The following is a 24324-nucleotide window of genomic DNA, read 5'->3' as shown; positions in this document are numbered from 1 at the left end:
CAAATTTTTGTGAAAAACATGAGGAAGAAAGGGAAGAAAATCTTTTCTTTGCTTCTAAATCTGATGCTTAAACAAAAAACAATGAATGGTATGTTGATAGTGGTTGTACTAATCACATGACTGGAGATGAAAAGGCTTTCCTCTCAATTAATAATAGCATCACTACTAAAGTGAAGATGGGGAAAGGAGCCTTAGTTGATGCGAAAGGTAAAGGTACTATTTCGATCAACATGAAAGGATGCGGTAAGCAAATTCATGATGTTCTTTATGTTCCTGACTTGGAAGAAAATTTGCTTAGTGTTGGTCAACTCATGGAAAATGGTTATTCTCTTGTGTTTAGAGATAATTATTGCAAGATTTATGATAAAATTGAGCCAAATCAAGTCATTGTTGAAGTAAAGATGATAAAAAGAAACTTCCCTTTGCAATTTCATTACAATGCATTAAAAAATGAAATTGTAGATGATTCATGGCTTTGGCACAAAAGATTTTGTCACTTGAATTTTCATGGTTTAAAGCTTCTCAAGCAAAAGGACATGGTGCAAGGCCTTCCTGAGATACATACTGAGGTGGATACATGTGAAAGTTGTATAATGGGAAAGCAACACAGGAAGTCTTTTCCAAAAGGGGTGTCTTGGAGAGCAAGTGTATTTTTGGAACTAATTCATACCGACATTTGTGGACCAATGAAGACTCCATCTCTTGGAAGTCAAAGGTATTTTCTAATCTTTATTGATGATTTCTCAAGAATGACTTGGGTTTATTTCTTGAAAGAAAAGTCAGAAGCATTTGCTACATTCAAGAAATTTAAAGCCCTTGTTGAGAAGCAAAAAGGTTGCAGCATCAAAACCATTCGCAGTGATCGAGGAGGTGAGTACACAAGTCGAGAATTTGAAGAATATTGCAAAAATGAAGGCATTCAGAAGCAACTTACAGCAGGGTATACTCCTAAACAAAATGGTGTATCTGAAAGAAGAAATAGAACAATTGTTGAAATGGCCAGAACTATGATGAATGAGAAAGGGCTGCCAAAATATTTTTGGGCAGAAGCAGTGCATACAGCAGTTCACATCCTTAACAGGTGTCCAACAAAGGCACTAAAGGACAAGACACCAGTTGAAGCTTGGAGTGGAATTAAACCTTCTGTAAGTCATTTTAAAATTTTTGGGTGTATTTGTTATGCTCATGTACCTGCTGAGAAAAGAACAAAATTGGATGAAAAAAGTCAAAAATGTGTCTTTCTTGGTTATAGTGATGTTACAAAAGGATATAGGCTTCTCGATGTCAAAACTAACAAACTTGTTGTTAGTAGAGATGTCATTTTTGATGAAAAACAATATGGAATTGGGAGGATAAAAAAATAGAGAATACTGCTATCTTATTTTCAAATCAAGAAGAGAATGAGAAAGATGAAGATGTCTCTCAAGGGGGAGAAATCCCAGATTCAGATAATGAAGAACCGCCTCCAAGAGGAACAAAAATGTTGAGTGACATTTATCAAAGATGTAATTTTGCCGGTGTTGAGCCAGAAAATTATGAAGAAGCAGTAAAGCATGATGTTTGGACGAAAGCCATGGAAGAAGAAATTCGAATGATCGAAAAAAATAATACTTGGGAGCTTGTGGCTATTCCTAGAGAAAGAGAAGTTGTAAGTCTAAAATGGATTTACAAAATCAAACTCAATCAGGAAGGAGATATTCAAAAGCACTAAGCAAGGTTGGTTGCTAGAGGCTTCACGCAAAAATCAGGTAGTGATTTTTATGAAACTTTCTCTCCAATTGCTCGTCTTGAGACAATTAGAACTGTAATTGCTGTTGCTGCACAAAAGAAATGGAAGATATTTCAACTTGATGTTAAATCAGCATTTCTGAATGGAAAACTTGATGAAGAGATTTATGTTGAGAAACCTCAAGGATTTTTTGTTCAAGGGGGAGAAGAAAAGGTGTATAGACTAAAAAAAATCTCTTTACGGGCTGAAGCAAGCTCCAAGAGCCTGGTACAATGAAATTGATACATACTTTCTGAAAAATAATTTTCAGAGAAGTAAAAGTGAAGCCAGTTTGTATGTGAAGAAAGAACATGGCAGCATTATCATTGTTTGTCTCTATGTGGATGATTTGCTCTTTACAGGAAATGATGTAAAGATGATGCAAAATTTCAAACAAGATATGATGCAAGCTTATGAAATGAGTGATCTTGGATTGCTAAATTATTTCTTGGGCATTGAAATTTCTCAATTGAAAGAACGAATTTTCATTTCTCAAAAGAAGTATACTAAAAGTATTCTTCAAAAATTCAAAATGATGGATTGCAGGTCTGTGGCCATACCATTAGCAGCAAATGAGAAGTTCAGAAAAGATGATGGAGAAAAGAAAGTTAATAGCTCACTTTTTAGGAGTTTGATTGGAAGTTTGCTTTATCCTACTTCAACAAGGCCAGATATTATGTTTGCTGCTAGTTTATTATCCAGATTCATGCAAGAACCAAGCCAAGTGCATTTTGGAGCTGCAAAGCGTGTTCTACGTTACTTGCAAGGAACAATGAATTATGGGATAATGTACAAATTTGGTGGAAATTTGAACTTAATTGGTTATTCTGATAGTGATTGGGCTTGAAGTATAGATGACATGAAGAATACTTCTGGTTATGCTTTCTTATTTGGATCAAGCATTTGTTCTTGATTATCAAAAAAGCAAAGTGTTGTTGCTCAATCCACTGTCGAAGCAGAATATGTTTCAGCATCCAAGGCTACTTCTCAAGCTATTTGGCTTAGGAGAATATTTGAAGACATTGGTGAAAAACAAAAAAAAGGGACTGTTCTGTATTGTGATAACAAATCAGCAATTGCAATTGCCAAGAATCCAGTCAGCCATGAAAGATCAAAGCATATTTCCATCAAGTATCATTTTATCCGAGAAGCACAAGAGAAAGGCGAAATTCAGTTGCATTATTGTCAAACAGGAGAACAACTTGCCTACATCTTCACCAAAGCACTTCCTAGAGAAAAATTTTTCTATCTTCGAGAACGCATTGGAGTTATCAAGCAAATGCATTAAGGGGGAGTGTTGGAATTAATGCATCAATGCTTAGTCTTCCAAAATTGTCTCTTAGTTTTTCAAGAAGTCTTTTTAGAATTTCGTAGTACATGTATCTAGTAAATTGTGATACATGTATTTAGTTATTTGTGCAAGACTTTTTGTTTTCTATTTTGAGTAGTATAAATAGAGATGTAGTTGTTGATTGTAATTATCGCAAGTGACCTTAAGTAGCCTATAATAAACTTGAGCATTTTCTAAAGATATTATTTTTCCTTTCATATTTCCTACAAGATCCACCTCCTCCCATAAGCATCTGTTAAATCCACAATAAATATGACCATCCTAGACCACACCCCACCACAAACACTTAACTATCACATAAATGGATATTCCAAATAATTATAGTGGCGCAAAGCAAGGTTTTTGTTGTATATCAAATTCAAGCTCATAATATCTCTTAATGAATGAAGTCCCCAAATTGCTTACTACTAAATAAACGACAACTAATAACCTTTTGAAGAATTTCTCAAAGCTATGGACAGACGTACAACATACATGCATAAATTCTGTCATTTTAATTGACAACTTACATGCATATATTCTTTACAACTTTGTTCTTTTAATAATTGTGGTGTCACTAAGCTTGTGCACACCTTCACTAAGGGCATCTCCAACTCAATCCTCTATTTTACGCTCCAAATATAGAGTTATCTATTTTTCAGACAACCAACTTCAACTCAATTATCTATTTTACACTTTAAAAGGAATCTTCTTCTCTCTCCTCAATATTATATTATCATATTTATTTTAAATCATTTCTTTCTTTTTCCAAATAATCACCCTACATAATTTTCATGTAATATAAAGTTTAATTTGATTTTCAAATTCTTTATTTGTGCACACCTTGACTTAAGGGCATCTCCAACTCAATCCTCTATTTTACACTCCAAATATATAGTTATCTATTTTTCAAGACAACCAAATTCAACTCAATTATCTATTTTACCCTTTAAAAGGAATCTTCTTCTGTCTCCTCAATATCATATATCATAATTATTTTAAATCATTTCTTTCTTTTTCCAAATAATCACCCTACATAATTTTCATGTAATATAAAGTTTAATTTAATTTTCAAATTCTTTATATTATATAGATTTGTATTTTGTTCTAAATTTCTAAAGAACTACGAATAATTGAAAGAGAAATCAAGAAGCACAACCACAATCACAATCATAACTTCTCTGGATCATACATTAATATTTGTTTAGAATATTATTAGATTTGGAAATGACCTACAAGATTATTAAATTACTATTGTGATTTTAAAATTATATTGTTATGTATGTACTGTATTATTATCTTGTATTTAAAATATTACGTTGTACATTGTATTTTTAAATTAAAATTTTCATTTTACCGTTTAAAATTTGTGCATCCTTCATAGTGAAAATAAATAATAATATCAAATTATATACACTTAAGTGATAAAAATTTCAAAATAAATTATATTTGAGGTATATGAATTCGAGATGAAAGTAGTATTATCTTAAATAATCTTTTTTAAAAAAATGTTATATTACATTTAAAAAGAATTATGAATATTGAAGATTTGATTAATATCCTTATATGAAAAATAATAATTAATTACAAAATAGTAGAAATAATAATATAATATTCAAAAAGTGAAATAGAGAGATATGAATAGTAGTCTTCCAAATTTGGAGAATTATTACTCTCTATAATTGGAGAGTATAGGATAAAATAGAGAGTACAAATATAGAGAATGGAGAGAAATAGAGCAAGGTCGAAGATTACCTACTACCTCCCACCAACACAGGTACTGGGTAACTCTGTCCATCAAAGCTTGGATATATAGGACGAAATATCCTAGTATTTTTGCATAGGATTTAAACCTGAGATCTTATGCTTGTCAACGCACTTCATTGACCTAGGCTGTTGGGAAAGACAAGGCACTAACAAAGAATGCCTGACAGGATAACAGCGGAAGAATACCCAAGTCTATACTTTCCCTTTTCGATTTGAACCAAGAGAAGACAAACAACCACAAGCAATATGATAGTAAGGCAGCAAGTAATTCAACCAAACAAATATAACAAGACAATAATAAACCAATCACACAAGACACCAAGATTTACGTGGAAAACCCTTCGATGTGAAGAGTAAAAAACCACGGGACCAAAAGCTCCACTATAATCACCAAGAGTTACAATATTGTTCTCCAAAATTGGCCACAAAACAAGTGCCAAACAACGAGCAGCAACAAAATAAGATTGCACCAAATCTAGAGAATTAAAGGAGCAAAATCACCAATTTCGCAGCTACTGTTCACGACAGCAAAACTGAAGCTGCAGGCCACCAAATCCAACTCTGTCAGTTCCTAATCAAATATTGAGATGAAGATAATATGCTGTCCAAAAATCAGCTCAATCGGACAAGAAACGAAGCGGGAATCGCAATTTGAAGTTGGCTGTTAGGGCTGAATTTTTACTGCGAAAACTGCTCTCTTTCTCTCTTTTTGGCTGCTGAAAAAACTCTCTGTGTATATGAAAATAAGACCTAAATAGGCTTATATTTGCCTCATAAGAATGGGCCTATGGGCAAAAATGGGTTGGTCCAAATTGGGCTTTTATTTATCCACATAGGAAGGGAAAAAGACCCATAACCCAACAATTCTCCCCCTCACGACTATGTGGAGGAGACCGCCATCCCGGCGACCATGCAACAATCTTCAAACTTCCCTCTTGGCAAAGCTTTAGTCATCATATCGGAACCATTGTCATTTGTATGAATCTTTTCAAGCTCAAGCAACTTAGAATCCAACACATCTCGAATCCAATGGTATCTCACATCAATGTGTTTAGACCGACCATGGAACGTAGAATTCTTGCCAAGATGTATAGCACTTTGACTGTCACAATAAAGCACATACCTCTCTTGAGCACAACCAAGTTCCCCCAAGAATCTCTTCATCCAAAGCAATTCTTTACAAGCTTCAACGACAGCAATAAGCTCAGCTTCTGTAGTAGATAGAGCAACACATTTTTGCAACCTAGATTGCCAAGACACAGCTCCCCCTGCAAAAGTAACCAAGTACCCTGAAGTAGACTTGCGAGTATCAACATCACCAGCCATGTCTGAATCAGTATAACCACAAAGAATAGGCTTCCCTGTACCAAAACACAAACTCAGACTAGAAGTGCCACAGAGATATCTCATAACCCACTTCACAGCATTCCAATGTTCTCTTCCCGGATTAGAAAGAAAACGGCTAACAACTCCAACAGCGTGAGCAATATCCGGTCTTGTACAAACCATCGCATACATCAAACTACCAACAGCTGAAGCATAAGGAACTTTCTTCATATCTTCCTTCTCATCATCACTAGAAGGACACTGTTTCGTGCTCAATTTGAAGTGCATAGCTAAAGGTGTACTGACAACCTTAGCTTTGTCCATGCTGAATCTGCGAAGTACTTTCTGAATGTACTTCTCTTGTGATAATACCAATTTCTTGGCCTTTCTATCACGGACAATCTGCATGCCAAGAATCTGCCTTGCTGGTCCTAAGTCTTTCATAGCAAAAGACTTACTCAACTCTTGCTTCAACTTCTGAATCCTGCAAGTATTATGACCAACAACAAGCATGTCATCAACATAAAGCAACACAATAATAAAGTCACCATCAGAGAACTTTTGCACAAAAACACAATGGTCTGAAGAAGTCTTCTTGAAGCCCTGCTGACTCATAAAAGAACCAAACTTCCTGTACCACTGCCTGGGAGCTTGTTTCAAACCATACAAGCTCTTCTTCAATTTGCAAACATAATTCTCTTTACCCTTGACTTCAAAACCTTCCGGTTGCTCCATATAAATTTCTTCATCTAAGTCACCATGGAGGAAAGCAGTTTTAACATCCATTTGCTCAACCTCTAAATCTAGACTTGCAGCCAAGCCTAGAACCACACGAATGGATGACATCTTCACAACTGGAGAGAATATCTCATCAAAATCAACTCCCCTTTTCTGATTAAATCCCTTGACAACTAATCTAGCTTTGTACCGTGGAACTGGATTACCATCTTCATGTTTCACCCGAAAAACCCACCTGTTTTTCAAAGCTTTTCTGTCTTTAGGTAACTTAACCAAATCAAAGGTATGATTATCATGCAAGGATTTAATCTCATCTTCCATAGCATCAAACCACCTTTCTTTTTCTTCACTTTCCATGGCCTCATCAAGACTCTCAGGTTCTCCCCCGTCAGTCAAGAGTACATACTCATTGGGAGAATAACGAGATGAAGGAATTCTCTCTCTACTAGATCGTCTGAGAGAACTCTCTGGAGCATCTATAATTGGTTGTTGGACAACCACATCATCTTGCACTGGAGCATCAACAACATCATGCCGGTCATTCTGAACATGATCACCATCTTCATTATCAACTTGATTTTCATCATTATGAAGATTTTCTTCCGGTGCAATAGTCAAAGGAACTGGATCAACATCAACTAAGCTCTCACTACTCTGAAAATCAGCCTTGTCAGCTTTGTCAAAATCTTCAATTGTTTGGTCTTCAAAGAACACAACATCACGGCTTCTAACAAGTTTCTTCTCAACAGGATCATAGAAACGATAGCCAAATTCATCTTGACCATAACCAATGAAGATACACTGCCTAGTTTTAACATCCAACTTTGACCTTTCATCCTTAGGAACATGTACAAAGGCTTTACACCCAAAGACTCTAAGATGATCATAAGAAACATTCTTACCAGTCCAAACTCTGTCAGGGACATCACCATCTAAAGCAACAGCAGGAGATAAATTGATAACATAAGCAGCAGTATTAAGTGCTTCTGCCCAAAAGGAATCTGACAGCTTAGCATCTGAAAGCATACATCTAACCCTCTCAACTAGAGTTCTGTTCATCCTCTCTGCTAAACCATTTAACTGAGGAGTCTTTGGAGGAGTTTTCTGATGCCTAATACCCTGCTCTCTGCAATATCTATCAAAAGGACCAATATACTCACCACCATTATCTGAGCGGATGCATTTCAATGTCTTCCCTGTTTGTCTTTCAACCAAGGCCTGAAAACTCTTGAACACATCAAGTACTTGATCCTTGGACTTCAAAGGAAATACCCAGAGTTTGCGAGAATGATCATCAATAAAAGTCACAAAGTAAAGTGCACCACCATGAGATCTTACCTTAAAAGGACCACACAAATCAGAATGTACCAACTCCAGCAAATCAAGCTTTCTTGAAGGCGGATGACTCTGAAAAGAAACTCTTTTCTGTTTACCGGCTAAGCAATGAACACATTTCTTCAACTTTGCTTGTTTCACTCCAGAAAGCAAATTTTTCTTAGCCAAACTATCAATCCCCTTCTCGCTCATATGACTCAGCCTTCTATACCATAACTCTGATGAAGTATCATTCTCCACCAAATTTACCGAGTCTCTAGACATGGAGCCCTGAAATACATACAAGTTAGACAACTTGTCACCACGGGCCACAACCATCAAACCTCTAGTAAGCTTCCACTGGCCAACACCAAGTGTATTAACATAACCCTCATCATCAAGATATCCCACAGAAATCAAATTCAAGCGAACATCTGGAGCATGCTTGACATTATTGAGAACTAGTTTGGAACCATTGTTACTTTCCAAACAAACTGTCCCAATACCAATAACTTCAACTTCATGATTATTGCCCATTTTCAACGTTCCAAAATTACCTGGAGTATAAGAAGAAAATAATTCCTTCTTTGGCGTGACATGAGAAGTAGCACCAGAATCCACAAACCAGCTAGACTCATCACGAACAAGATTAATGGCATTTGCATCACAAGAAACAAGAAGATCATCATTAGCAACAACAGCAACACGATTTTCATTATCGCCTTCTCTCTTTTGTTGTCTCATATCTCTCTTGTGCTTGTAACAATATTTCATGATATGCCCATTCTTGTGGCAATAGTCACATGTAATATTCTTGTATTTAGACTTTGACTTGCTTCTACTTTTACCTCTATCATTCTGACCTCTGGACTTGTTTCTCCCCCTATCTTCAGTAACCAAAACATCGGAGTGTGAAGCTGAAGAAGATGAGGCTTGAGATCTTCTTCTCATTTCTTCATTCAAGACACCACTCTTAGTATATTCCATGGTTACAACACCACTGGGAGCAGAATTAGTCAAAGAAACTCGAAGAGTTTCCCAAGAGTCTGGCAGAGTATTAAGAAGCCAAAGTCCCTGTATCTCATCATCAAACTTTACACCCATTCCGGACAGCTGGTCAAGAACACCCTGAAAATCATTAATATGATCAGAAATAGGAGTGCCCTCTTTATACCTGATATTCATTAATTGTTTCAATAGGAACAACTTGTTGTTGCCAGTCTTCGAAGCATAAAGTGTCTCGAGCTTGTCCCACAAACTTTTGGCATGTGTCTCATTCACAATATGATTTCTAACATTATCTTCAACCCATTGTCTAATATAGCCACAAACCTGCAGATGCTCAAATTCCCATTCTTCATCATTCAAAGACTGAGGCTTATTAGAAGCAAACACAGGTAAATGCATCTTCTTGACAAATAGAAGATCTTTCATCTTGCCTTTCCAAATATGATAGTTACTACCATTTAAACACACCATTTTGCTCATATTTGCCTCCATCATTCAAAACGACAATCAACAATAACCAATGCTCTGATACCACTTTGTTGGGAAAGACAAGGCACTAACAAAGAATGCCTGACAGGATAACAGCGGAAGAATACCCAAGTCTATACTTTCCCTTTTCGATTTGAACCAAGAGAAGACAAACAACCACAAGCAATATGATAGTAAGGCAGCAAGTAATTCAACCAAACAAATATAACAAGGCAATAATAAACCAATCACACAAGACACCAAGATTTACGTGGAAAACCCTTCGATGTGAAGAGTAAAAAACCACGGGACCAAAAGCTCCACTATAATCACCAAGAGTTACAATATTGTTCTCCAAAATTGGCCACAAAACAAGTGCCAAACAACGAGCAACAACAAAATAAGATTGCACCAAATCTAGAGAATTAAAGGAGCAAAATCACCAATTTCGCAGCTACTGTTCACGACAGCAAAACTGAAGCTTCAGGCCACCAAATCCAACTCTGTCAGTTTCTTATCAAAGATTGAGATGAAGATAATATGCTGTCCAAAAATCAGCTCAATCGGACAAGAAACGAAGCGGGAATCGCAATTTGAAGTTGGCTATTATGGCTGAATTTGGACTGCGAAAATCTCTATTTTTTTCCTCTTTTTTTTGGCTGCTGAAAAACTCTCTTGTATATCTGAAAATAAGACCTAAAAATAGGTTTATATTTGCCTCATAAGAATGGGCCTATGGGCAAAAATGGGTTGGTCCAAATTGGGCTTTTATTTATCCACATAGGAAGGGAAAAAGACCCATAACCCAACATAGGCCACACCTTCTAGTTTATTATAGGGTGACTTGATTAATATATTTAAAAGAAAGGTTTCTTGAAGTGCAACCATGTATTGTTTGATTTCAAACACAAATCAAGTTTTCCAGTTTATTATTGTATTCAAATGTTTGTAGTGTTTCTAGGAAATATCTTACCACAGATTCTGGATAATATGACATGGATTTTTCTTATGAGGACCAGATTCTGTCTGGAGTTTTCCTCGATGGATAACAGCTTGGTTGTCAGTTAAGCTTAAAAGATGGTTCATCATCAGCAACAACAAAAAGAATGGAAGAAAGAAACTCTATCGATCAGTTTTATGTCCCTTGGGAAAACCCACTATTACTTTAATATTGCATAACACAATCAAATGAGAACTCTATGTATTGGAAGCTACAGTGGTGTTTAAGACCAAAGCGGCCTCTGAAACAGTCCCATACACCATTGAGTAAGCAAATATTACTAACTAGAAGACCAAAATTATTTCCAAATAAACTTAAAAGACACTAATGTGACGACATTAGGACAAACTACAATGTTCTCCATATATCTCCAATATATGCCTCCTTCTGGAAATATCCAGCAACCTGTAAATCCTCTAGACTTCAGGAAGTTACTATAAAACCCTACCATATAAGACTCTTACCAGATATAGAAGTACATACTTTCTTGTCTCAAATTAGAAGATGCAAGAAACAAAACTCAACAATCTCCGAAGACCGAACATGTATTACCTTTTACGCATTGGATAACCAATAAACATGTTTAACTTTTTTTAAACACAACTGTGGTATTTGGGACAACTTTTGTGCACCTCGACTAATTCCATGGATGCCTGCTACCACCAACGCCAGAACCAGATAATGCATGTTAGACTAGTTTTTGGCCCATGAGGCATCTAATTTTATTTATTTTTAACAGGCAACTCCATGTATTTCTCACAAACAGTACATAGGTTGTACTGAAAACCATATATACAAATTTTACTTCAAAATCGTGCTAACTCCTACCTAAATTGAATCTAGAACATCAATTATGGAGATAGTGTCATTTGAGTATATTTGATTACACCAAAAACTTGTAACAAAAGACAGTTTAGCTTAATCTTTTGCATACTATTCTCTATGATATCAAAACATCTAGCATTCCTTTCCTTCCAAATTGTCCACCAGATATAAGCAAGGACAATTCTCCATCTATCTCTGTTTTTTTGCTTGCACACCAGCTTCCTCCCAGCTCTGGATTGCTTCGGTTATCTTTCCAGGCATAGCCCATGAGATGGCTTTGAGATTTAAGAAAATCCTCCAAAGCTGTCCAGTTGACTTTGCAATGAAGAAATAGATGATCAACTGTCTCAGCCTTTTCCCCACAAAAAAAACACCTAGGACAAAGTGGTAACCCTCTCCTCATCAGATTGTCTTGGGTGAGAGTTGCTTCCTTGGCTAGCAACCAGATAAAGCAGACCACTTTGTGTGAAATTTTGTTTTTCTAGATGCCTTTCCATGGCCAGTTGTTTATGCATTGAGGTGTTTGATTCATCCACCTATAAGCGTTACTTACTTTCAACTGACCCTTCTTATTATCTTTCCACCATAAGGTATCTTGACCTACCTCCAGTCCATTGAATTGTTTGATGGTATTTATTAAATCTGCAACTCTTTAGATCTCCCACTCATTTAGATGCCTTTCTTAGGTTGAATCTCCATCCATGGGGTGTCCAAAATTCTACAATAGTCTTTTGTTGGTGAGAGACTAATGCATGAATATCTGGGAACAAATTTTCCAGTCTTCCTGACTCATGCCATTCATCTTTCCAAAAGTCAGTTTTAGCCCCGTTTGCAACTTTAATCTTAATTTTGGTTTTGAATTCACTCCATAATGTTCTGATAGACCTCCATAAACTAACTCCATAGGGTGTTGTTATTTCTTTTGTCATCCAGTGGTCTTCCTCTTCATACTAAGCATTAGTAACATTCGTCCATAGGGTTTGGTTCTCATTGCTATACTTCCATAGCCACTTCATTCTAAGTGCCTTGCTTTGGAATTTCAAGTTCTTGATTCCCAATCCCCCTTGTCTTTTTCGGGTTATCACTACTTCCCATTTGACCAGATTATAACTCTTCCTTTCATTGTTTCCTTGCCAGAGAAACTTCCTCCTCACCTTGTCTAACCTATTAACAACCCCGTCTGGAATGGGAAAATAGACATCATGTAGGTTGGGAGTGAATCAAGGACTGAGTTGATGAGAGTTACTCAGCCTCCCCTGGATAGATACTAAGTGTTCCATCTTGCCAATTTCTTTTCACATCCTTCAATTACACTATTCCATATTTCAGTTGATTGTGATTTTGCTCCCTGTGGCATCCCTAGATAGATGATGGGTAGATTCCCAGTTCACCACCTAGGCATGAGGCATCTAATTAACTGCATGTATATATATACAGTACTTTGAAATCATGCAAAAACCTCTTTATAATGCCCTATTAGGGAAGTAATAATTATTACTTCAAGCTTAGACCCTACTCATCTCCTATTATTGTTTTTTGTCGAGACTCGGGAGAGTAAAACTTCAAATGACATTTCATTGACTTCCAAAAGTATAGTGAGAGGAGGTAAAAGTTGACATTATCTTTTGTGCATCTTGTAGTAGAAAAAGTTGTCGTCAAATACTTTCGGGCATAAGAGTGTCAGCGGATTAACTGTAAAGCTATTTTGATGGGAAGTAACAACTACTTGCTATCTTTTTCATCATCAAACAACAGTCTAAAAATGTTTTTCCTTCTCCATTGCTATTCTAAATTACTTGACATTCTTAAGCAAGTCCAGAAGGGAAATCTTAATCAATAATTCAATCGTGTTGTGTCAACTTTTTACTACAAACTCTTCCAATACAGTGCTGTTCAACCTGTTCACTGTGGCTTCTGTGGCTGCTAGAGAATTCCCGTACGGACCAGAATAACCGGCAGAGTGAACTGCCTCCAGAAGCAAGTTTGGTGTACTCATCAATCTCCGATTTAACCTTCTCAAGCTACATATCTAGGATATTATTACCCCCGATCTAACACAAAGAATAGTTTTATTGTATTTCAAGGACAACCCAATAGGAAACAGATAAGAAGGAACCTGTTCGCTAACTTCCCAATCTAAAAATGCTGGATTTCTAACAGAGTCAACAAGCAGCTCCACCATTTGAGGAACATATGTTATCAAAGCATCGTACGTGTATATCAAATGGTCTCGTGAGGCAGCAGCAGTTACACTACCACCAATTGCTTCAACTTCCCGTACAATACGTAAGTGGCTTCGGTTTAATGTGCTTTTGAAGGCCATGCGTTCCAGGAGGTGTGTGGCACCATATGAAGCTGGTGTTTCGTAAATTGAGCCACAATCGACATATAAACCAATAGAGGCAGCAGGGCTCTGAACTCAATAAATTGGAACCTATTAAGATTCACTGAAACAATTTACCCGATACTTCTTCCAGAAAATAATGTTAAAATGGGTCTTACTGCTGATGTTTCTGATGCTATTTTGAGACCATTTGTGAGAGTTGTTATCTTGGTCTTTCCAGGTTCGACATAATCAGGTAATGGTGGAGGGAGCTGAACATCCTTGAGGGGGAAATCCAGAGGGGGTAATGAATCTGACCCGCCACCAGTTAACCAACTAAAGAGGCCCCCTGATGGCTTGGTTGCAACAGCAGTTGAACATAAAAATCTTGCCAAGCCCTATTGCTTCCGCGAACCTATCATAGTTTTCAACATTCAAAACATAGATGATACCAGAAGCGAATAACAAGAGCTTACCCCAACATACCCACGTGAGAGGGGGACACAGGAGATTAGTTTATTTTTCAGCAGGGATTTTTTTTCCTTTGTGTTTCGCTCAAACAAGTAGGAGACTATTCCATTACTCCAACCAGTGTTCGTAAAATATATATATATTGTGGGGCTTGAAGCAAAAACCGAGAAATAGAGTGCACTGTCTAACAAGTGAACACACAATTCACGAAAAATTGAATTATATTAAAAGCATATGAATTCAATACTACAATAATCAAAATGTCAATCAAGACAATTCATGTATGTTACCAGTTTTTTAAAAAAAAAAGTCAGCATCAACATTCTATACAACTATACATTGACCTAACCCCTATCTTCAAGGGGTAGAGAGGTTATTTTTTTATATACCCTCGACTCAATACATAAGTTTTCAAAGAAGGGTTGCATGAAAAATATGAAAGCAAAATAGCAAGATACAAAGAAATGAAATAACAAACGGAAAAGGGCCTAAAATACCCTCAAAGTATTGAAAATGGTACAAAATTACCCTTCATCCACCTATTGGCTCCAAAATGCCCTTCCCACCAATCTATTGGGTCCAAAGTACCCTTGTCATCCACCTTTTGGTTCAAAATTGACCACTTATTTAACGGTTTTATATTTAAACTATTTAAATATTTTTAAAATACGTAGCGCTCAACTATTTGTTATAATTTAACTTATTAGTGTAATTTATAAATCAATCCACTACCCACCCATTATTAATTAAATCCCTCCAAATTAATGAACCCGTCACATTATTAATGCAAGCTATTGCCAATTGAGTGTTTTTAAAAAACTATAGAAGTAAATTATCATACATTCAAGTGGCTACATAAAAATGACCGATAAACTTAAAAGTCTGACTATGTTCATCTTAATTATTCTTACGTCTCAATTATGTGATGTTACTTCATAGGTAACTTTTTTTCAAAATAATATATTAACGGTTTTAAAATAAATCATAAATATTTATAAAATAATATTTACAAAAAGTGCATGAATTAATTCGGGATGTATTATTTTTTTTCCTTTAATCATAAATTTCTAATTCAATTTTGAAAGAAAGTGTCCTCCTAAATAACCGGCTCAACCTAAATTTAATTGGGGCTTCGATTTGGACTCGAATAATTTTGAATGTCATTTTCGGTAATCTATAATTCATCGTGTTTTAGTAGTTTTTATGACGATTTTAATATTATAATTGAATCATTAATTGAGTGAGGTTTAGTTAGTAATAAGTGGGCAGTGGATTGATTTATAAATTATATTAATAAATTAAAATTATAATTAATATTTGAACGCCCAGTATTTAAAAATATATTTTAAGAGTTTAATTTTAAAATAATTAAAAAATGGTCAATTTTGAACCCAAAGATGGATGACAAGGGTATTTTGGAGCCAATAGGTGGATGAAAAGGGCATTTTGGAGCCAATAGGTGGATGAAGGGTAATTTTGTACCATTTTCAATACTTTAAGGGTATTTTAGGCCCTTGTCCGAATAACAAATAATAATAGACGTTGAAGAATTAAAAATTATATGATTCAGCATCTAATATACAAATAATGTCAATATTAATCCAACCCCTCAACACTGACACTCAAAGAATCGACCACTTCTCGTTGAGATCATATTGAAGCACACAATATTCTGAAATGCATGGTTTCTCCCATGAAGGAATAACCAGTTGCTTTACATTGATTCATCTCTATGAATAACAACGGGACGGCTTTTACTAATGTTGGTCCAAACTACTACAGATTGATGGGAGGAAAGTATATGTGGAATCACACGGTCAATCATAATTTGGGGGCATCTTAGGATTTCAAGAGAGGTTGGGTCCATCAATATGGAAAGCATACACTATACTTTAAGCTACATTGAATTTTCTTTTCTCATGTAGCGTAACTTCAATTGATTTTCCAATTTCTACCAACAACGTAGACATAAGCATTAAAAATCACTTGTTTCGGTGAATTTACACACAATACAACTAACACTTAGGTGTACATCAATAAGCAACATCCACGCCCGTGATCGTCTTAAACAAGTGAAGAAAATATTTCGTTACATTTCAGGATTTACTAAGTACGCAAATGGAGAAATTATGCATAGTTTAACTTCCGCATTTTGAGGTCAAACATGTATAAAACTCTATTACTGATCTAATCAGATCTAAAGACAAACAAGTCAAAGTTCCAATACAACATATACAGAAGTGATTCATTAGAATGTATTTCAGATAGCAGAACTATATCATTGAGCGGGGATGTGATAACCCAACAAAAACTTATATAACTATCTTCGTATTTTGCAATCAAGTAAGATGTTCTAGCTATATATATATCCTAGTCACAAATCCATCTTTATTTTACTAAAGTAGAGATCTAACTCACTCTATTCTTCGTTCTATCTCGATGATTCATCTTCTGGGTTCACGAAGAGATTATCCATTTATTTAATATTAGTTAAGCATAAAAAATAGTAAGCACAAAACTATAAAAATAACTAATATTGATAAATAGTAAAAGATAATGTAGTTGTTATTTTTTTATTTATTAATACAAGCATGTATATTTTAAGAAATTTTAATTGTGTTTTTAAGATAATGAGTAGCTAAATTTCATAATTAGGGTTGTGGAAACCATGATGAATTATTAAAGTATGTTTATGTATAAAGTGATTCTTGAATATTTTTAATGTATGCATTGTTAATCCTTTCGTTTAGAAGTCTTTTAAACGGTGGCCAACCTTAGAACTCGCCTCGTTGCTACTTGTCAGATCAAGGAGGTAGGGAAAAGAATTAACAACACATATCTAGTGGATGCTATCTAATAGTCTAATGTCAATTGGTGCGAGGGTGAAAACTAAGTTATACATTGATGTGATGTCTAATTTGAGGTAAATGTAATGATTATTAAAATATACACTCGTAACCGGACCAAGGTGGATAGTAAAATTCCCTATTTGGAGGACCTCAGGAATCTCCACCTTACCAAATAGCATCGATAAGTTAGTGGACTTTAGCTCGTCCACATATCTCCTTAACTCTTTTTCTGACCTTAATTCAATTTAAGTTAATTCTTTTTTTCAATTGGTTTTTAGATTCAAATACTCAATACATGTATACAAGAATCTATTTAAAACAACTCCTAAGATCGATATGATTTCCTCGAGAACTCATCAATCTCAACCCAATCTCAAGAACAAAAGTCAATTTCAAGAAACACAAATCAAGAACATTAACCTTCAACTTTCTAGAATGAATTTAGCTGAACAAACATGATTGACGTGTGGCTGAACGAATTCAACGCTATGAGAGTCTCACATACCTCTTAGGACCGACTCTTTAGGAACTCCACAACCAAAATCACAAGAACTTGACGATTCTTAACCTTTTCTCCTCCTTTCTCCTCTTGAGTTATTTTTCTTAAAACCCTAGTGTGAAATTCGAGCGCATAAGCTGAACCGATTTGTCTACGACCCCAAAATAATAAATAAAAAGGAATTAACTTAATTAGGTAGTGGAAAGACCAAACAACCCCTCTTAAATATGGGTACTTTTCTTATCGAGACAACCCTACTTCAAATGACATATCTCCCTTATACAAACTCAAAACTAGCAAACTCGGTGGCGTTGGAAATATAATTCAAAGGCATTTGATTTGATATCTTGAAGCCCACCTAATTCGTCCTGTGTTGTGAGTTATGGTTGTTTGAATTTGACCGAATACTCATACTTAGCATACTTGTCAAACTTTTGAAATTTGATTATTTCCAAAAATGATTCATTTCTATTTTTAGTTCTTTCAATTCAGCGGTGTTATAGTATCTCCCACTTGGGAAAAATTATCGTCGAATGATATTACTCTTAGTAGGCTAAGAGTGTAACGATGTGAGGCCAAAAATACATATTTTTATCATTATTTGTCTCACATTTATTATTTATTTGTCCCATTTTAACATAAATTTTATAAATTTTGTTAAATACTGTATTTTATTTGTAGGAGTAACTTTTTGTAAAGTTAAAGAAATTTGGACCTAAAACAAATTAAATATGAATGTAGAAGGAATTCAAACACTCAACTTAATGAATTAAATTTTAATATAATAATATATAATAGAAGGTAGAGAAGATTGCAAATTGGGAATCAAGCAAAAATCAACTGTGCCAAGTGGCAATTTCTGAAGGCAAGTGGCCAGTGCAAGTTGAGGCGGTTGCACAGTATACCGCAGAAAACTAATTTCTATTGGTTTTGATATGCTAATTTGATTTGTATTTAGTTATTTTATGTAGGTTTCTATCTGTATATATAGTCTATAAAAATAATTATCGGAGGAGATAAATTAGAGGGTATCAAAGTATAAAGTTATCAATACTTTTGTAGGGTTCGTTTCTTCTTCTTTTCTTAGACATTAGTACCTAAAGCCCTTGTTTTTTGGCTGTAGCTATGGATTGATTGTTGAATATTAAAGGCTTTTGAATTAATTGTTGGTTTTCGTTTAAGTTTTTTTTTATATTCTTGTTTTAGTATTTCTTGACTGTTCATTTAGAGATAATATACTGTCTATTCTTAAAATCGAGAGAAGAGAGGGTAGATAGTCCAGAGAATATAGAAACCTCGATCATCCATTATGTTGATATGTGTTTAGGAGTGACGCCCGGATGAACAACTTTCTTTGTCACGAAACAGGATGAAATATAAATGCTTAATAGTTAGGCCTGCTATCCCCGCTTAATGATGTAGTTAGACAACTCACTGGAGTGGACGACTAGAGGTCGAGAGACTCGACTCATACAATTAACCCTGTAAATCAATAACTTGATAACCAAAATCAGTTCTTTGCTTGGGATACGATACATTATAAGCAATACATATTGCAACCCTGGAATTTTCCAAATCACTATAAGTAATTTTGTTATTTTATTCCTACATTCTTTTATTTTGGCACTCTTAAATAAAATTAGACCACTATAATTTAGTAAAAATGACTATATTGCTTGCGCTACTACATGCACTTGCGTATACAATAGAGAACAACAAGTTTTGGGTGCCACTGCCGGGGACATAGAAATTTACTATTCATCTAAGTTATACTTTTTCTTTTTATTTGTTTGTTTTTTCGTTAATTTTTTTCTAAAAAAAAATTATTATTATTATTCTTGTATACGTTGATACTCTTATTAATATGGATGATTGTGATATATCAGGGTTGGACGATGAGTGTTCTTAAAAATATCCTTGTAATTATTGTAATGGACGCAACTTGGATATCAAGTGTCCTATATGTCATATATGTGGTCGTAAATATATTTATTGGAATGACTGTCCTAAATATTATACCCTTTCCTGAAAACTCTATTATGATTCTTCTGTCATTTATGATGTTGGCAGGGGCCATGAAGTGGAGAAAGTAAAACTAGAGATCCGCAATGTGAATACATTTATGGAATGTATAAACATCCTATACAAAGTTAATTTAAAAATCACGGGACAAACATTTGAATGCGTGCAATAGAGAAAAAATTCATGAAATTACTGGAGAAGCTTGACGCTATCCAATTAGAAACTACAGGTCCTAGCTAAATTAGAGGAAGAGATTGAGTCCCAACGAGAAGCAAATTATGAAGAAGCAGAGATAGTGATCCAATCTTGGCTACAAGAACAAGTTATACTTCTAAAGTTTTAAGAGTCTATTTGTGATGTTCTAATATACATGACAACCCAACTAATTGAAGGAAGAGTTGAGCTCACACAAGAAATAGATTAATTTGAGTCAGATATTCATGACTTAGAGACCCACTTGAGCAAAAAGATTGAGGCGTCTGAAGCCCAATTACCAATTGTCATGTATGATGACCAACTAATGGAGCAACAAGAGGATTTCCATCCATTCAACTACACGTTATATCTTAACATCAATGTTAAGAAAGAGTACAAAAGTGAGAATGTTGAAAATATTGTTGCTTTGGAGTTCAGACGAGTTAAATCTCATTCAAAAAACTTTTCTATATCATCTAGTAATGGATGAGTGTATAGATGAGGTACAAGGACCCTACATTATAAATTTTTTAGTCCGCGTAAACAAAACGACATTCCTCAAATGAGGGTCAAGGGTGTAAAATGCGACATATATTTCTTGGTTCCTTTATCTTTATACCACCGCCCCTAGAAAGAAGCTGAAAAATTGATGCAATGTTGGTTATGGGTAAAATTCATAAGTTCACAGTAGAAAGAAAAGTGGTGAACTTACTTGTGTCGTGCTAAGGTTAGGAGTCTTGAATGCAAATGTGGAAGTTGTCTTGTCTCCTATGCTAAATTGTGATGTGTGGTGCATGTATGGATGTGAATTGTGGTCTTAAGAGGTTGGATGTCTAAATGTGATGTTGATAGCCATTATGTGATCATGTTGACCAATGTACACATACTCACACCTCATGCATGCTTACAAGTAGTATATTTTCATGGTGTCTAATGAAATGGTATTCTCATATGCACTTGTGACTATGCATGTAGAGTATATCTCCATGAAAGATGTTATGTATCCCTTAACTAGGATGACTTGATAGGTGTACTAGTATGGACATGGGTATGGGACCTCGTTTATGCATTGCACATGTGTGACTTGATATGATAGTTCCTAGGTTTTTATCTATGTATATGAGTATGAATGTATGAGCATGTTATTAATATGCATAGTGTCTGAATGTGTTTATATGAAAGGGTTACTCATATAGTTACACCTATACACGTATGCATGAATGAAGTGAAGTATGAGCATGTTTGATCTAAGGATGTCATGTAAATAGTTTTCTCACATATATGTACACACACAAATGAAAACATGTATATTATGCATGTATGATGATCTAGTCAATAGAGGGGATCTTGGAAGGTGTTGTCAAGGGTATACTAAAATAGATGGTGCTTGAAAATGTTATGTCCATATGAAAGGTCTTGTCACAGGATTTAGGGTTATGAACTCTCATCTATGGCCTAGAGATAAGCATATGGGGAATTAATCTCCTAAATCCTAATTTTATAAAGTAATGTTAATAATGTCTTTTCAAAAAGGGAACTTAGCTTAGCACCGAGTGATCTTGAAGATGAGGGGTGTCCCTTCCCAATATGGGAAGGTAGGTTCACCATAGGCCTCACGAGGTGGTTAGCCTAGTGGCCCAAAGGGTAGAGAGTGATATTTATATATATGCCTCCAAGTTCCATAAACTATTCTTGCCCCATAGGATCTAGCAAGTGATATCACCTAATATGCTAGCATGTTGATAATGTTCTACTTTGGCAAGGGAGAGCAGCTTCCCTTGGTCTAAGGTTCTATAACTCCGAATTCCATGTTAGCACCCATGGTCTTAGATTCGGTTAAGGCTATAGTTTCCCTAAAGTAAAACGGGCAATGGAAGTAAAGAAGTGGACCCTAACTAGGATAACCTAAGGGATGTTTCTTAGTGTAGGTGAGGGTATGAGACTTTACCAATGCATTGCACAAGTAGATCTTGAAGGGAGTTCTAGAAAGGTGTTCTAATGTATATGATCATGTTTATGTTTCTTATGAATGACATGGTAGTGTCCTCTACTTGTTGTGATGAAATGAATGGTATGAGTCTTAATGAGTCTATATGATGAGATCTTACCTTATATGCATAATGTGGGTCTTATTAACCATATGATGAAGGTCTTTCTTGGAATGTATGAAGTTGTCTATACTTGTCTTGTTGATGTATAGAGTGAATGGTAGGCTTGTAGTCTCTTTGTAGGTTTACTTAGTATGTATGAGGTTATGGGACTTCACATGTACATTGCACTTGTAGGCTTAGAATGAGATTATGAGTAGGGATATTTGGTTTTTTGATGAGGTCCTCTATGTGGTCCATAAAGTATGTTGGGTCAAATGTGAGGTATATTTCTTGTTATATTAAATGGTTCTATAAATGCATGTGATAGATTAATGAAAGTTGTATGCCTGATTTCATTGTGGCCTTAATGGGACATTATCTATACATTGCACCAAGTATCACTAGATTGGTTACTTTGGAAATTAACAAGTTACAAAGAAAAAAGCATATTGTAAAGGAAAATAGGTTTACAGTGAAGGAGATGAGCTTAGTGTAAATGAAAGTAAGGTTATTGTAAAGTGATCCTAAATGTGCCTTAAATGTAATGTATGGTTTTATGTGATGTTTTGACTATTGTATATTCATAAATTAAGTATGTGAATTGTATAATTCTTATGGTATCAAATTTTTATGAGGTTTTCACACAAAGGCCTAATGCATGGTTTCAAAGTGAAATGCCCCTTTTCAAATGCATGTTTTTTCATGGTTGCCATACTTAGTGCATTCTTGTACTAAAACCATTCTTCTTTACCCTTTTACACAAAGTGTAGGTTTTGGATGCTTAAAGGATGTCTCTAGGGTAAAGATCTTGATATGTGATTTCCAAGCTCAATGAAAGGGAACCTTATGTTCAAGAATTTCCTATGTCATGTTATATGTAAAGTTTTGTAATAGCTTAGTCAATGAATTATGTTATAAGGTTCGTCTCCTTAATGTACTCTAATGATATTAAGTCCAAGATGGCAAAGAGACCTAGTGTCTTTAACTATGTATTACGATATTTTATATAGATAATGGAAGTGATGTTTTAGCATATGATGTGCTATGAATGTTTTAATTTTTCCGCTAAATTTGTCTATGACAATGGGATAAATGATAACTATAGGCTTGTATAACACCCCCGAGAGGTCAAGTACGCCATGTTACTTATATGAGGTGCTCCATGGTCGTGACACCTAATGAGGAAGACTTGTTCACTAAACGTACTCATGAAGTTGAAACTATAATGTCATATGGCATAAAAGGGTTTCAATTTACATCTCCTAGTTCCTTAACCATGTTTCCCCCATAGGACCTAGCAATTGGATCCACATAATATGCTTGAATGATTTTAGTGTTCTACCTTGGAAATTAGAGCACCTCCTTTCGGTGTGGGGTTCCATCACAACGGATTTCATGTTTAGCTCACATGGTCTTAATGTCGGTTCAGACTATAGTCTTCCTAATGTAAAATGAAAAATGGAAGTAATGTATGAACCCAAACTAGGATAACCTAAGAGAAGTTGCTTAATGTAGGTGAGGATATAAGACTTTACCTATGCATTGCACAAGTAGCTCTTGAAGGGAGTTCAAGGAAGGTGTTCTATATGTATATAAATATGTATATGTTCTTTATGGATGACATTATGGTATTGACTTAAGTGTATGATAATATGATTCGTATGAGTCTTATTGTGTCTATGTGATGAGGTCTTACTTTAGATGCATAATGTTGATTTTATTGACTATACGATAAATGTCTTTCCATGAATATGCATGATGTTTGTCTTACTTGTCATATGATGAAGGTTCTACTTGTATATGTAGTTGACTATGGTTGTGATGTTGAATTTTGCAGTAAATGGTATGCTTGTGGTCTCCTTGTGAGTTGACTAAGTATGTGGGACGTTATAGGACTTCACATGTACATTGCACTAGTAGTCTTAGATTGGGATTATGATGTCTTTATGGAATGAAGTCTAAGTATGTATATGTTTACAGTTGCCTTACTATGATTATTTTTGATGTCTTGTCTTGCATGTTGTCTTGGAATGAGTCTTATACGAGGTGCATGCATTATGTTGAGTTATATGTGAAACTTTTATTGTCGTAATATGTTATGCCTCTATGTATAGGTATATGTCTTTGATGTAATGAAGGTTATGTGAATGTTCACCTTGGTGACCTTAAGGTGATGCTTGAGTGTGGGTAGTGGAATTGGAAACTATTCATGCATTGCACAAAGTGTTATTAGAGGATTACTTAGGTGTACTGGCCTTACGGTAAAGGACGAATAATGTTATAGAATGCTAAATATACCGTAAATGAGTTATGTGGTTTTATGTGTTGTCG

Source organism: Solanum pennellii, chromosome 5, assembly GCF_001406875.1.
Source record: "Solanum pennellii chromosome 5, SPENNV200".
Classification (NCBI taxonomy): Eukaryota; Viridiplantae; Streptophyta; class Magnoliopsida; order Solanales; family Solanaceae; genus Solanum; species Solanum pennellii.
Note: the sequence above shows the minus strand (reverse complement) of the source record.